Below are 16474 nucleotides of genomic sequence, written 5' to 3' on the forward strand. Positions count from 1 at the left end.
ACTCCGAACAACAGATCAGGGGGATAGGGGGGCGTGGCGGCACTGAGCAGAGCGGGAACAACTCGAAGACATGGCACAAAAGAGAAATGTCGTTCGATGACGGCTGCACGCAAGATCTAGGAGCGAGCGCCGGTGGAGAGCGGAGATAGCTACGGTTCGTCGGAATGGTGAAGAGTGGGGAATTTGGGCACGAAGCGGACGAAGGGGGCAAAGTAATGGCGCAATTATGAAAAAAAAACCATGAAATGGCATACTAACATCGTATCTCCTACGTGAAACGGACAAAAAGCAAGCCGACATACGTACTACAAAATATGACCGAAAAATATACTAGCTAGTGATGGGTCCCCTCGAGCAAAGTATAATTACCGTAACGTGTGATTCTTTGAATAAATTGACCAAAGTGACCATGATGAACAGGATTTTAGAGCATCTATAACTGGACTCAGTAAATCCGACCCCTTAAACGCCCGCAAACGCGTCGGGCACCTCTCAAATATTGTATCCACATTCGGACACGTCTATTATCATATCTCAAATCTATACAAAACCATACAACTACATCGATGCACACGTATCGTCCAGATACTCCATCACACTACACTAAACATGCCATCGGACTACCAAAATTTGGCATGTTTGGCTATGATGGAGTTCATCCACGGCTGCCCTTGCCCGCTTGCCATCCTTCTCGAGGAAGTACCGGTCGAAGACGCAGTACGGATCGAGCCGAATCTACTCGTTGCCGGAGTTGTCCTCGCCGTCACTGCCCGTCTTCTCCTCCTTCGGTGGCAGTCCGACCATGCCACGGACCGCCCGATTATGCTCTCAGGTGAGGGCACGCGTGTTCCCCCGCCGTCGTTTCTTCACAATGCAGGCGCAGGTGGCTTCCTCCTCTGCGTCCGTCCGCGCCGCCGCATCAGCCGCCGCCATTTCCAGCGCGATAGCAGCCTCAGCGACCATTATCCTCTCCTTCCTACGGCAGGCCGCCTGGTCCCGGTGGGACTCATAGTTTGTCTGACCGGTGATGGGGAAGGAGAGGGATTTCGGCTGCCAGGACCGCGAGGATCCAGCCTCGGAGGGCCCGAGCGCCCGATGAGCCGAAGTTGTGGAGTCACGGCGGACAGATCCGTCCGTCGACCGGGCTTGTCCTCCCGGGAGCGGCGGAGTGCAATGCGGATTGCCATTGCCTCCTTCAACCCGCACGGAACGACACCCCAGTCAATGGATCCAGACTGGTTGGAATCCGATCCGCTGCCTGCCATGGCAAAGAAGGCCCGGAACCGCCGGAGATGAGCTCGGTGGCGGAGAGAAGTGGAATGGCTATGGTTTGTTCCGGCAAGCGGATGGGGACAAATATATATGGGGTCGGGTACGCCTATGTGAGCCGGGTCCGGCGTGGCAGGCGTGCCCGGACGCCTCATATTTGTCTAATATTTGAGCTGGATATAAGAGGTGTCGATCAGCCCGAACGTTTGAGTCTCGTTTGAAGCGTCTGCTTAGGTCGAAAAATCGTTACCCGTCAGTGACCAGGTGGATGGTTGGGGGCGTCCGGCTGTAACTTTTTTTGCGGGGGGTAAATGTTCTCACTCCTTTCGAGAAAAAGAGATTAGTGTTACAGCTTCATTCACACTTGTTCAGAGCCTGACATACACACTTGGCAATAGTACTCCTACTTGGTAGGCTTCACGCTTCATCCTTGATACGACCGCGTCCCTACCACCGCGCAACGGCGGCGGCGCGGCCGCCGCCGCCCTCACACCCGCTCATGCGCCGCGGCGTCGTCGGCGAAGACCGTGCATCCACCGTCGCACACCAGCCGGCAGTCGCCACCCCATCCCCCCCCCCCCCCCCCCCCCCCCCCTCTCTCTCTTTGCGCTTGGGGGCATCGGGAAGGCACCCCTATCGTGGCCACGGGGAGCTCCAGCACCAGGTCCAGCAGCGGTCGCCCGGAGCGTGCTGGTGGCGAGGGCGAGGAGAGGAACGGTCTACGGCGCCAACCTGCGAGCCGGAGGGAGTGGCGTCATCAGTGGCCTCTGGCTCTTCCTCACCGTCGGCGGGGGCCTCTCATTGCCGGCCTTCCTGTTGTTCGTCGGAATTTGTGGTGCCATTTCCTTCAGGTAGAGCTCGCCCCCCCCCCCCCCCCCCCCCCCCCTCCCCCGCCCCGATTTCTTGTGGTCTTGAAAGAAACCTCCTTTGTTCTTAGTGGGGTTTGGACACCCTAAATTTACACCTGCGAGTACCACAACCGTCAGGTTGTATACAGAATAAGCTTGTCTTATTCTCTCATGTTAAGCATACCTCACTAAGTTACATTCACGCACGCTGTGCAGTTACACAGGAACAACTGATTTGTCTATGGTCTCCCCTAAATATGAGCATCTAGTGGTCATATAGATTATGGCATGTTCTTATCATTGCTTCTCTAGTCCTTGATTGGCATTGTTTCAGCGTGATTTTCCTCCCCAAGCAGCTGGACGTTTTTAGAATGTGTGGGGATTTAAAGAATTTAGATGATCTCCACATGATATTTAGCCTGTGAGGTTGCTTCATTTTTTTTCTACTAATTTTAGTGAATTATAACTGGTACGATGATCCAGAGGTTGCTAAAGTGCAAAAACATCGTATTTTTCTGAAGGATCATGTAGTTTTCAAAGAGGTGTGCTGATCTTTATTCTCCTTAACTATCCTGAATTAATAAATATTTAGTATAAGCTGTTGGCGCCGCCTCTCGGGCGCCGCTCTTCTTCTACCTCTCTTTGTCTCTCACAACTCTCTCTTCTGTCAAGAGCACCAGAACACACATACACGGAGGAACACACACACACAACGCACATACACACACTAGAGAAAAGGATCTCAATGGCTTTGCCGAGAGGACTTCCCTGGTGACCATACAATGGCTACATCTTTTCTCCCAGCCCTCATTCTTTACTCATTGACTGAAATGATTATTTATACACACGGCAAGAACCCATGCCATCTAAACTCACGCCACTACTTTGACCCACTAACTAACTACCTAGCTGCTAGCTGCATGCACACACACGCACCACTTCTGCCATGCATGCACACACAACGGCCAGCCACACACATTGGCTTGGTCCGGTTATTACTCAACTGACTAACAAAACATACGTCCCGGCTTAAGTCGCTTCCAAGTTTCTGCAGGCCTCTAGCTGAATTGGCGCATGCCACAAGTAATGCATCCGATTCTTGCTCCATCTCTACCTGCATGCAACTCGGCCATCGGACTCGCGGAGCTTTAACGCATGCATCTAACTACCATGCATAATTAGCTTTGCCTTCTGCACGTGAACACAACCTGACGTGCACACATAGCCACAGCTCAACTACAAGCATGATATAAACATATCTAATCGTACGCACTAATAACAAGATTAGTTCTAACATTCACCTTCCTAATCTTGTTAACTTATTTCTCTCTTGAAGCCACTGATTGTTGACGTCGTCGATGCAACACGCAGACAGCCACCAATGCCATCTTGTCACGCCGATTGTTGTCGTCATCGTTGGCCTCGATGAGAGCCACACCTCCTGCGCCTTCACCACAAGCGCACTGCCGTGGCACGCTCGTTGCCGCATGTTTGCCACCGGTGCCGCAACTTGCCGGTGACTCGCCTCTATGTTCTCCACCGATGCCGCAACTCGTCGGTGACTCGCCTCCATGTTGCTGACGATGACGCACCTTATCGCCGACTCGGACATGGACCACCTCATGGCAATGGCCTCCGCTCCATGGTTATCACCTCCTTGCCGCCGGTGCCGCAACTTACCGGGCAGCACACTTCTCTCCATCACTCATGACGCAGCTCGATGATGATGGAGACACGCACCCGCGGGTAGCAGCATCATGCTGCCAACGGCGTCCACCTTGCGCCGCCAACGTCCCCCTTACATGGAGTCCGCCGCGCCGCCGCCATCGCCTCGGATCAACAAGGCTCTGATGCCAATTGTTGGCGCCGCCTCTCGGGCGCCGCTCTTCTTCTACCTCTCTTTGTCTCTCACAACTCTCTCTTCTGTCAAGAGCACCAGAACACACATACACGGAGGAACACACACACACACAACGCACACACACACTAGAGAAAAGGATCTCAATGGCTTTGCCGAGAGGACTTCCCTGGTGACCATGCAATGGCTACATCTTTTCTCCCAGCCCTCATTCTTTACTCATTGACTGAAATGATTATTTATACACACGGCAAGAACCCATGCCATCTAAACTCACGCCACTACTTTGACCCACTAACTAACTACCTAGCTGCTAGCTGCATGCACACACACGCACCACTTCTGCCATGCATGCACACACAACGGCCTGCCACACACATTGGCTTGGTCCGGTTATTACTCAACTGACTAACAAAACATACGTCCCGGCTTAAGTCGCTTCCAAGTTTCTGCAGGCCTCTAGCTGAATTGGCGCATGCCACAAGTAATGCATCCGATTCTTGCTCCATCTCCACCTGCACGCAACTCGGCCATCGGACTCGCGGAGCTTTAACGCATGCATCTAACTACCATGCATAATTAGCTTTGCCTTCTGCACGTGAACACAACCTGACGTGCACACATAGCCGCAGCTCAACTACAAGCATGATATAAACATATCTAATCGTACGCACTAATAACAAGATTAGTTCTAACATAAGCTTGTTCCTTCTACAGGCCATACCTATTAAAAATATTTCTGTGGTTTCGAGGATACATCAAACATACATAATAGGCTATCTAAAGGTCAGTCACAGTTCTCACTTGATTTGTTACATGATGGAATTTTGTGGAAACTTGATACTGCTTTACTTTGCATGTTTTAAAATTGTGCTCATTTTGGTATCTGCAGGATGTTATATTACCCCGAATATTAGATGATACATACGAACAATGCTGCTGTTAGTATTTCAGCCTTCACCTAATGTTGACGCGTCCTCATCAGTTTCTTTATTCTTTGTTACATATAAGTGAATAATCTCTCTGTAGGTTATTTCCTTACTGAAGGATGATGCTTGCTTTATCCAAGAATTATTCTCTAGGATGGGATCACCAAATATTTCTATGGAATCAAAAAGAGAATTGGTGAGACATTCTCTTATCTTTTCTTATACGAGTTTATGGCTTCATCACATGAAGTATCTTTTTCATTATCATATCTGTTTATTGTTATACGAGCTTATGGCTTCATCACATGAAGTATCCTTTTCATTATCAGATCTGTTTATTGATAGACATTATTATCAATTCCTTCGCATTGTGTCATTGCTACAAAGGAATTTAGTTTGGGTACTGTAAAATGTAGCTGATTGATACGGTTTTCCCCGTGAGTTAGAAGAATATCATATATAGTGGTGCACGTGATTATGAAGGACCATAATCTGTTATTGTTTTGGTGATTTTTCTCAACAGTGGGAGCTTGGCGCTTGTTAAATTTGATAGTCATCTAGACTAATTCATTTTCTGCAGGATGTTGCAGTTTCTGTGTCCTGCGTAGTATTTAGAGGAATTCAAATAGATGCCACTGTAAAGTGTGGTTTAATATGTGGTCTGGGGCTCAGCTCAATGCCATTTTTAGGAACTACAAAATTTGCGTTCTGTTCTGTTTTCAGGTTGAGATGATCCAGATGATAGTTGCTTTTACATGCATATAGTTGTTGCAGTTACTGGAATGTGGAGTTGGAAGTACTTAATGCTCCGCGTCTGACAATGCTAATAGTGTTTCTGGTGTTTGCAGGTCCTGTTCTTGCATGAGTTCTGCACTCTTAGTAAGAGTTTGCCACTTGTACAACACTACGACTGTTTCGGCATATACTTGTTTTCTTTCGTTCTTTCTTTTTCGTCATATGCCCTCTAGCTAGATCACACAAGCCATAATAACACAGCACAGACCCCAGGCGTGCCAAAATTTCAAATATGCAAACTGTGATAAATGGCTATTTCCTATATCTCTTGCAAAACTAAACATAGTTTTTTTGTGTGTGTGCATGATGTTGATTCTAAAACCCCATCTCAAATAGGTCTCGTATAAGCTCCGTTAGCTGTACAACTCTTGTTTCACTGTGTGGCTTGCTGTACGAGCTCAAACCAGAGGATAGTTATGCCAATATCATACTTAGCTGAATCCCTGGTTAAGTTTTGCGTAAGCTTCTGGTATTCAATTCAATGAGCACACTGCACCTGCTCATTGCACGACACTGTAAAAATTTCTTATGTACTGCATAATGACCAGTACTACTGCACATGAGGAAATCTGGACTTGCACATCAGTAGAGGATTGGGAGGAAAGTAGAGGTTTGAGGACGAATGGAGGAGTGGACGAGATTAGGCACACTAATGTCACATTCCTTATGAATTCGGTTGTTTTTAATTATTACTCAAATGGGGAGGGCACTCTCTCCTTGTGTGTCGTAGTATTTGTCTTAACATGCCTAGGTAAGATCAATGTTTATTGTGTTACTTATGCCTGTAGGCTGTACCTGTAAACATAGTGCATCATGCAACAGTACTGTATCTTTGACATCTGTTTGCCTTTGCTTGAGTAAGATGTGCTTATAAACAGGGCATCCACTGCAGCTTTGATGTCTGGAGTTTTAACCCTCTTATCCTGGCTTCTTTTGCAATAGAGCATACGATACTGGTATGGCTGAGGTGGTGGTGCCATCACCCTTTGGCATCCCAATGTAATCTTGTAATTAGTTTTGCTAAGATTAGGTACAACAAGGGCCTATGATTCATGTTATCCGTATTTTCATCTAAGTTGCATGGATACGTGTATTGATATCGGGCCAATACCTATAAAAAACGTCATTTTCGAAAAGCACCATTGAGTTCTTATTTAACTCATCTAATATGTTGCTACTGCTTAGATGTTGACCATGTATACACACACATATGTACTTGTATTTCAGATCAGAACAGTCCCAGTACTACTGATTTTATATGTTTACATGACTTGCAACCGCTGATTCTGCTTAGTTCAAGCATAATCTGATTAGACTTAAAAGTTTGCTGCTTAATTGCAGGTATGTTATGGACCTAAGCATGTTGAGGTCGCATCTTGCAATGCAAACTCTTCTGATGACGACAGATAGTTTGTTTCGGTAAGTCGTGTTTATTGACTTTATTATACTGTTATTTCTTGTGCATATGTTGGTGGGGTTGGTTTTGTATTAGAACAAGCGGAAAATTGTGCAATGCGGCCGTTGCGATAGGTTAGTTAAGCTCGCTTGCCTAACCTGCCATGGATGATTGGTGTGGCTCCCAGGAAACATAATAAGATTAATAATATATTGGACTTAAGTAGCACAGTGAAGCTTTATTATCGATTTAAATTCTTTAACACATAAATTCCATGTTATAAGTTTATTATTACTGTTGGTAAGAACAGGGGCGGAGCCAGTGTATTGGCATTGGGTTCAGATGAACCCAATGAATTTGTCTGGCCACGTATAGTATATAGATACGCATATGCTTTGAACCCAATAAAAAATAAGGGCTGACCCCATCAACTTAAATTCCAACGCTGAATGCAAAGCCCAAAAGCCCGCAAGTGAATTGGCACCGTGACAAGACTGTTCGTGACCCTTATTCCTACTAGTAAGCGTGCACGTGCAACGCACGTATTCTAATAAATTACAATAAAAACATTAACTATGTCTTGTGTTTTTACCCGAACATTTAAATGCGTGTCGCGCCCAATGATTTCAATATAGTAATTTATTTTAGATCAAGTCATAGGTCTTGTTTGACCGGTGAAAGACTTCCATTGTTGAAATGTTGTGATCCTAAAATTCCAAAACCAAAATACGTAAAAACTCACAAATGTAATACACGACCAATACACATGTCTTCACATAAAATTAACGATCACATAAATATATTGTAATTGTTAATTATTACAAAATATGTAAAAATAACAACTAAGCAACATTATCAAGCAAAGTTCATCTATTAAGCCGTTGTTTGTTGGAGTGACAAACGGCGAAAGGATAAATGCTTGCGACATGAGCTCAACTTCTGACGAGGAGTTGGATGCTTTGGGTTTGTTAGGAGGTCTTTCGACAATCATACAATCGGGGGATCCGTGTTGGTTTCATCATCATCCAAGTCTTGGTTTCTTATATCGTCATCATTGAATTCCGAGTTGACTAAAATCACAACTAATTTTGTTCTAAAATCTGTCATATGAACCTAAAGTGAAGTAGTAATAATAAGACTTAGTTTTCAAATAATGATACAACACAAAATAATCAGTATCATGATACCATGCAAAATATACCTGTTCGGGAGTGTCGGACAAACTATCTCCTGTGAAGTACTCCATGTAATTTAACATGCAGAGACCACAAGATGACCTAGATGATAAAGAAATTTTGATATGCTTAATAACAAGAATATTAGAAAAATATTAATATTATAACATGATGATGACTGAACCACAGAGTCATACCGGAGACGCTCGATAAAAAAAGAATTGAATAACGTTTGCCGCTAATATAAATCAAATGACCTAAAGGGCTACCAGTCCCTTTCTCACAACAGGATGTATCCCCATTTTTTTTCCTTGTGCAAAATGGATGTATCCCGATCTGAAACACCTAGCACTTGATTTATCCAGTGGTGTGTGTGCGGTGAGAGACACAGGCACCCACCACTTTGCTTTCTCCGCCAGCCGCCTGCTCTGCTGCACACCGCCGCCTCTCCCGCCACGATGTCGCCCCCCTCCCCCCCCCCCAACCCACACCACCACCACGGCCTCGCCCCTTCTCGTCCTATCCCTCCTTATCCCCACGACGGCCTCGCCCCGCCGGCCCTTATCCCCACGACGGCCTAACTCCGCCAGCTCCTGTCACCACCGCGGCCTTGCCTCACAGCCAACCCCGCCAATCTTCCCTACATCGACTCTGCTGCCGCCATCCTACTGCCCCAGAGCAGATCGAGATGTGAGCTGCTGGACACGATGCGGGAGGAGGCATCTCGAATTGGACGGAGATCCAGTGCATTGACGTGCCCGTTGTAATCATCGCCCCCCGTGTTTGGCTCACACAGTTGCTCCGGGAAGGAGTTCGCAGCTCGCGTGCATGCTCGGTTGCTGAAGGTATGCGTTCGTTTAGATGTTGTTAATGCACCTATGGTTATCAGTGTGGATTTAGTTTGGTGACATTTTTGAGGCAACCATGCTGTGGCAAAGCTGATTGATTTGTGGATTTGAATTCTGGGTGGCTTAATTTGTCACTATCAGCTATCTATGATTGATGTTGAGTTGTTGCTTTTTGTGGCTGTTGCTTGATTAGTGTGGTATTCTCACGTTGTAATGTCGCATTATTACTGGCACTAAGTAACAGAGAGTTCCAGGGTCACAACTAAGTTGGTATCTACACTATTTGTATCAGAAATACATGTGACACCATCATTTGACATCTAAACATTGCTGATGCTTATGCCATTGTATGCACAACAGGCGCCTTCGCCACATTGTCATTCATTTGTGAGATGTTTCTCTTTCTCTATGTTGGCATGGATGATATATAGAGTAGTGGAAGATTGTTAGTGAAACACATTCAGGTATGCTATCTATCTGATTCTTTCCATGTGTGTAGTAACATATTCGTTGTTCAAATCCAGAAATTGTAACACATTTTCTATACTACTATATGTAGCCCAATGAAATGTATCGCCTTGAGCTCCATTATTTAGGCCAGATCACATGAGAGATTTTGTGTCAATTGCATTGACATCCAATAAGGTAAAAGCTCTGATTTATATTAGGAGGCGTACCCATCTGTCTGAAGACTGCTCTTAATATATTCTTCTCTTTCTCATGTTGTAACATTTAGATCAGTCCACTTATCGGATTTTAATTCCATGTGCTCGGATGCATATTTGAATAAATCATCCAGTCCTTCTAGCTGTTGTACCAACAAATGAAAAAGTATAAGCATCACAAGTGTGGCATTCGTGTCATCTGAGGATGGATAGCAACCGATCTTTATCATCTTATAGATGCATGCATTCTCTAAGAACACACTTCCACCTGACCTTACTTGTAGATGCTCTGTAGCCAATCACAATCTTTATCAGCTATAGAAATTGAGTGACTGTCAATCAGGAAATCAAAGATTGGATATGCAGTGTTTCATGCAGCTGGCATCACCTGTGTCAGATTGTTTTTGTTCTCCAGTTGTAAGGACTACTGTAGATTTGGCTCGACACCGTTTGTCACGTAGTCTTTGTAATATACCTTGTTTATGTTGCTCATACCGGGCACTTTCCATCTGCCTCTTGAGTGCTTGTTTTGCTTCTGTATAATAAGTGTTAATTAGGTACAAGACAACATGAGCAACAGTGTTTTGTCAATCAGATGTACGGTGTAAGTGTAAATTATGTATGATACTCCCTCCATTTTTGTATACAAGGCCACTATTAAAAATACATATTGCATCTATACAAGGCCAACACAAAACGAGGTAAGAATTAATGATCCTTCCTCGTATAAGTAAACCAGTTTAATGCGTGCATGCATGCTGTGATAATGACGCTAGCTACTTTCTGGTAGACGTCCGCTCATCTCCTATTCATTGCTTGCGTCCGCTCTTCTCCTTCTTCCTTCCTCGTCCATTCCATCTTCTTCTCTTCTCCTATGGCCAGTGGAGGCAGTGGCAGCCGAGGCTGGGCAATAGGTGGCGATGGCAGCAAGTCGCACGCAGGCTGCCGCTCGGTTTCAAGCAGCAGCGGACGCTGGGCTGTAGGCCACGGCGGCTCTGTTTCAAGCGGCGACGGACAGGAAGCTGCAGGCGACGGCGGCTACGTTTCAAGCGGTGTCGACGGCTGGGCTGCAAGCGGCGGCCGCAGCTTTGTTTGCAGCCCGTTTTTCGGACGTCCAATGCATGCTCTGCATGGCTGCATGCAACGAGTGAAAGCGGCGGGAGAGAGAGAGCTGTGCGCGGGATTAAAAATTGCTCTTCGCGGGCGGAGCGAGGGGAGTGAGGGAGTTTGCTTGCTGTTCGCCGCCCGATGGATTGCATGCGGGGTGTTAATGTTCACGGTAAGCGAAAAGAAGAGTTGGATGGCAAAGCTCACATTAAATTCTACCTAGATACCTGTAATATGAGATAGTGGCCTTGTATATAAAAATGGAGGGAGTAGTTAATATGAGCCATAATTGAGTACCATATGAACTGCTGCATCTGTATGCGTACACGGCAGCCGTATGATCTTCCGCCCTTGTTCGCTTCCTTGACTCTGCTAACTGGTCTCTCCTATTGGTCATCAATTGGTTAACACCCGAGACTCCACAACGGTAGGTCGACGGTGGCAAGCCGACTATAATTCAAATTCAAGGTATTAAGATCTCATCACATCTCCTTTCGGCTGCACATGCCCTAGTCCCCTAATTGCCCATCCCACGTACTTTGATTGATTAGGCCTATCATACGGAGTTTCTCAGAGGGAAGTCGATCACAAGATCCAGATAATCACGCGGGGAATTCAAGGCCACCCATTAGACGTAGGCAAAGTACATGAATGCTCATCGCAAACGGTCTTTAAAGCCACATGAATTAATATAGATGTGTTGCCTAATGATTCAGCTAATCGAAGGAGAATTTCGGAGAATGGTAATATTAGGCTAAGATATTTAACCAAGGGACCTTACACGCCACTGCCTAATTTTGATTGTCCACAAAGAGCCATTGGCAATGTTTCATGAAAATTTAATCCATAACGGTTTGATCAATAAGCATGCATGCCACTTTTTCTTTGGTCTATCACATTCTAAAGCTATTGCCAGCTGCTACAACATCATGGAAGCGATGCTTTTCAGTTATGAATGCTATCAAGAAAAAGTTAATTTGCGAAACAAAATGGGTAATCGGTCCATGAGTAAGGCCTCCTTTGGTTTAGAGGAATTTCATAGGAATTTTAGAGGATAGGATTCTTATAGGATTTTTTTTCCTTTAGAGCCCTTTGGTTTATAGGAATGGATTCCTATTCCTACATAGGATTGTTCCTATCCTCCACATTTCATAGGAAAATAAAAAAGAGCCTAGACTCAATGGAAAAATTCCTTTGGTGTCAACCAAATGACATCTTGTTTCCTATTCCTACTCATAGGATTTGAGATACATGTCATCTCATTTCCTACAAGATTCCTATTCCTATGATAATCCTATCCTATGAACCAAAACAGGCCTAAGTCTTTAATTTTCTATGTGGAGAAAACAATATTTTATAGCATTAGTATAAATTGTTTGATCATTTCAAGATGATAAAAAATCGAAATGGAGCACCCTAAAATGTGAGTGACTTAACATGCTTCTTTTGCTTGATGGTATTTATTTTAAACTTATCATTTGCTTCAATATTTTCAGGAAGATAACAAACTACACCTAAGACGACCTGAAGTTATGAAGTTATTTTGGTACCACTCAATTTATAATACTATGTAAGAAAGAGATCATTCTTCAGTTTTTACTCTAAGACAATTTGGTATACTCTTGTTGTAAGATTTTGTGAAATTAGACTTTACCTGCAATTAATTTGTATCAAATTCTCAAACCAAGTCAACTCAGTGAACCCAATGGCTAAATTTTCCGGCTCCGCCCCTGGGTAAGAATGCCCAACTGCGGCAATTTTTAACACTTGTGCTGGCTCAACGTTCTTCACCCATTTTTGATTCACTTAGCCACTCGCTTCAGTTAAATTTGATACGCAGCATGTGCTAGTACATCTGACGGTCATGACAGATATACTAGTAGTTCAGAAAGAGGGCACAAAACAACTAAGTAAGATATGGTGCCAAAAACTCTGCTTATAATAAGTATCTAATTAATTAATTAAAAGGGAAGTCGCTAGTGACAGTATGTGCAGGTTGCCCAGCATGACTAGTGTATGTATCACCAACAAATCCAATGCCGCACTGTGAATTTGGATTTACAAATCTGGAGTTGAGCGCAACATAAACTAGTCATGCTGGGCAACAAATCCAATGCCACACTAGTGTGATCAAAGTGTACAGTCACTGTGATCACCGTTGAGCGCAACATAAACGGGGATCTATTTTCCTTTTTCCGTACAATATGAACCCAGATCACTGTGAATTTGGATTTACAAATCTGGAGTTGTTTGGTGGAACGTGAAAAAACACGAGTCCTGCTCCTGCGCTGCGCGAGTGAGAGAAGTGTTAAGAGAATCGAGAGAGATGAGCGAATGGAAACAGATATATGAATGAACCATTAGTCTTTATTAATGATAGAAGCGGGGTATTTATACCCGGGCAGAAGTACACATGTTACTTGGGAGTCAAGTAAACTCAAAGTTACTTGGGAGCCAAGGAATTACATAGTTGCCTTGAGAGCCAATTAAGTACATGGTTGCTTGAGAACCAAGCAACCTATCTAACAGTTAAGTTAATCCTAATTAGCTTTATTATAAGCAACTATTCTATTCTTAACACTCCCCCTTGTACAACGCCTCTTCTTTGGTATATCCATCATCTTGACAAATTCTTTAAATAATCTTGAATGTCTCCTCCAAAAACCCTGTGGGAAAAATATGAGGAGAATAGTGCAGATATGTTGCTAAAACTCCTTTAAACCCAGTGGGTAAAATAATAAGGAGAAAATGATGCAACATATAATGATTATTGTCTCTTGATAACTCATATGAGAAAAACCTGTGAAGAAAGGAGAAAACTCATCGATGAGTTTAGAGAACAATTAATATGTCTTGAGTACTTTCTTTAAAAAAACCCGATAGGGAAAATAGAAAGTATGCCATATAATGTTTGATAAGATATTGCCTCATTAAAAACCATTATGAGAAACTTTGATAGCAAACTCATAAGGGAAAAGAGTGCGATATGATATGCCATTGAAAACTCCTTTAAAACCAAGTGGGAAAAATATAAGGAGAAAATGTATGACATATATGGGCACTTGTGTTTATATTGTCTCGTTAAAAACCTTTATAAGAAACCATTAGGGAAAACTCATGAAGAGAAAAAGAGTACAATATATGCAATCTTAAGATTGTTAATAGGTTATAGATTTGGGAAATTACTCCCCTGAACTCTGCAAACCTGGAGATGTGTAATACAAATTCCATTGATATGATCATGACGTTATGAATAATCTGTAGGATTTTCAAAGTATGTTGTTTGCATATTGTTTCCTCACTTTCTATAATTCATGAGGATAAGTAATTTTCGAGCAATGTACTTTATGATATTGCTTTTCATATAACCTATAGTTTTTGAGTAACACAAGTGGTAGAGTCTTGATAAATCAAGTTATGTGATTCTGATGAATCTTAACCACATGATTTTGAGTGTGGTTAATCATTCTGCTAAGCCATGCATATTTTGCACTGTTTTTAGATAAAGCAATTATGTCAGAATGATAACTAGAAATAGCCATTAAAGCCCATTTAGATGACTTCCATATGAAGGCTATTCTAGAAAATTCAGTCATTGATATGGCATTGTTAGGATCAAAGAAAGAGCCAATATCATTATATCATATCATGGTCATATCTTGTATTTCCTGATGGAAATATCCAAGAATTATTGTGAGCTTGAGATATAAGCTAATATTTCTTATATCATCCATATATACCTTTGTTGGGGGTTGCACTCTGAACAAAGATAGCAAATATAGTGTCAGGCCTGACATAGTTTGGAATTATGAGTGCTTTGACATTAGTGAGATATAGAACTTCAGGTCTTGATATCACTTCATTATCACCCCTAGGTATGAATGGATTTGTACCTTATCAGGGGTAGTATGACCATATTACATGTCTTTTATTGGTATGATATATCCACATTGAACTTCTCGTATATGTATTGGATATATATGTAGACTGATATGTATTCTTGAGAGAATGCTCAAGTTGTAAGCTTAAGCTAAATTTGGTTGAATCCAAATTTTCCGTCTTGAGATGATTTTATGTATTTTTAGGTCCTTTAGAGACATTGATGATGAAATCATCGATATACACTAAGTGATATGAGGAAATCAAATTTGGGATTCCCTTATTAACACATAAGCAATCATCATTCTTTGAGTAATCCTTTTGAAGAAGGAACTCATTTAGTCGATAGTACCATATGATTTCCGACAATTTCAAGTCATAGAGTGACTTATGAAGTTTTACACAAAACTTGTTGCGATTTTCTTTTGGATTCGGAAGTATAAGCCCTTCAGGGACTTGAATAGAGATTTCCGAAATGAGTGACTCATATGAGTATGTAGCCACTTCATCCATCAACTGCGTGGATATTATTATTATTTGTATTGCCAATGATATTTAGTATCGAAACATAATTCCACTCATACCAAGAGGGTATTTTACATCATAATCGATGTCGGGTCTCTGCGTGAACCCTTTTGCTACAAGCCTCGCTTTCTCACCACCTCATTGACTTTGTCTATGAATGAGAAGTTTTTTAGTATTCCATATGGAAGATACTTATGAGGAGTAGGTATTATTGTGGTAAATACTACTCATTTGTAGAGCGAGTAATATTCTTCATTACTTGTTTCCTTTTATGTGAACCAATATGAGTACAAGAGGCACTCTACCATGGATTTTGGTTCTGGGCCCAAAAAGTTTTAGCAATTTGAGAAGAAATATATGTCGATAAATGTAGTCTTTAGTTCATATGATTCTAATGGGATCATTGAAGTTTGTGGATAAAATATTTGTTCCTTTTTAACTCCTTGTGATTTCCTACAACAAATGGAGTCAAGGTGTTTCAATGTCCCGGCATCAAAACATTTGTGCACATTTATGCCGGGCTTTGGATGATGAGCATCCAGTGAGGTGTCTTTGAACTTGATGTTGAATTACATTTACTGGTTGAGGACTTGACTTCCTCTGTTTCCGCGGAAGCATATGAGAAGTTATATCTCGTCTTGTCAGATTTTCTCCCCCTCTTGCTCTCATTTGGGGATAAGAGTGGCTTATTAGGTACCTCAACTCTTTCTGACACTTTACTGCAGGAATATAGAATTTAGTGACACCTTATCATCAGTAAATGTATGTGGCAAATTTGTAATGTGTTGCAAATATACGATTCTCTAAACTTCTAGTTCAGATTCTTTGAGTACGTGGATATAAGGATTGAATGTCAATAACATTTCTAATTCATTTCTCGGCATTCTTTGTGGTACTTATCTCCCCCTAATGCCGAAAAATATCCTTATTGCTGATGCAATCAGCATACGGGCTATGAATAATTTTGAGTGACGGATAAATTGTTATTCTTCACATAGATCCCTAATTTTCTGTGAGTGCCCATTGATATACGCTGGAGTGGTGATATCGGTATGTAATCGAATTATTGCAGATGGGAAATACTTTGTTGATTTCCACGTAGTTACTACAAGGGGAAAGTAGTATGATATGCAGTTGGTATGATTTAGATCATACTTACGGTGTGTAAGGCCGTATGTGT

At 42.8% G+C, this 16474-nt stretch overlaps 1 long non-coding RNA gene across 2 annotated transcripts; it reads left to right on the forward strand.

The window, feature by feature from the left end:
- The first annotated feature begins 1851 nt into the window (after nucleotides 1-1851).
- Nucleotides 1852-10451, forward strand: LOC123040097 (uncharacterized). Of its 2 annotated transcripts, XR_006418051.1 has the most exons (7): nucleotides 1852-2120; nucleotides 4693-4761; nucleotides 4868-4916; nucleotides 5005-7118; nucleotides 9479-9582; nucleotides 9678-9763; nucleotides 9855-10451. It is a non-coding gene; the product is annotated as an uncharacterized lncRNA (long non-coding RNA). The 2 variants fall into 2 exon arrangements; XR_006418049.1 differs by having other exon boundaries at nucleotides 9678-10451.
- The last annotated feature ends 6023 nt before the right edge of the window (nucleotides 10452-16474 follow it).

The sequence above is a fragment of the Triticum aestivum genome, chromosome 1A, assembly GCF_018294505.1.
Source record: "Triticum aestivum cultivar Chinese Spring chromosome 1A, IWGSC CS RefSeq v2.1, whole genome shotgun sequence".
Lineage (NCBI taxonomy): Eukaryota > Viridiplantae > Streptophyta > Magnoliopsida > Poales > Poaceae > Triticum > Triticum aestivum.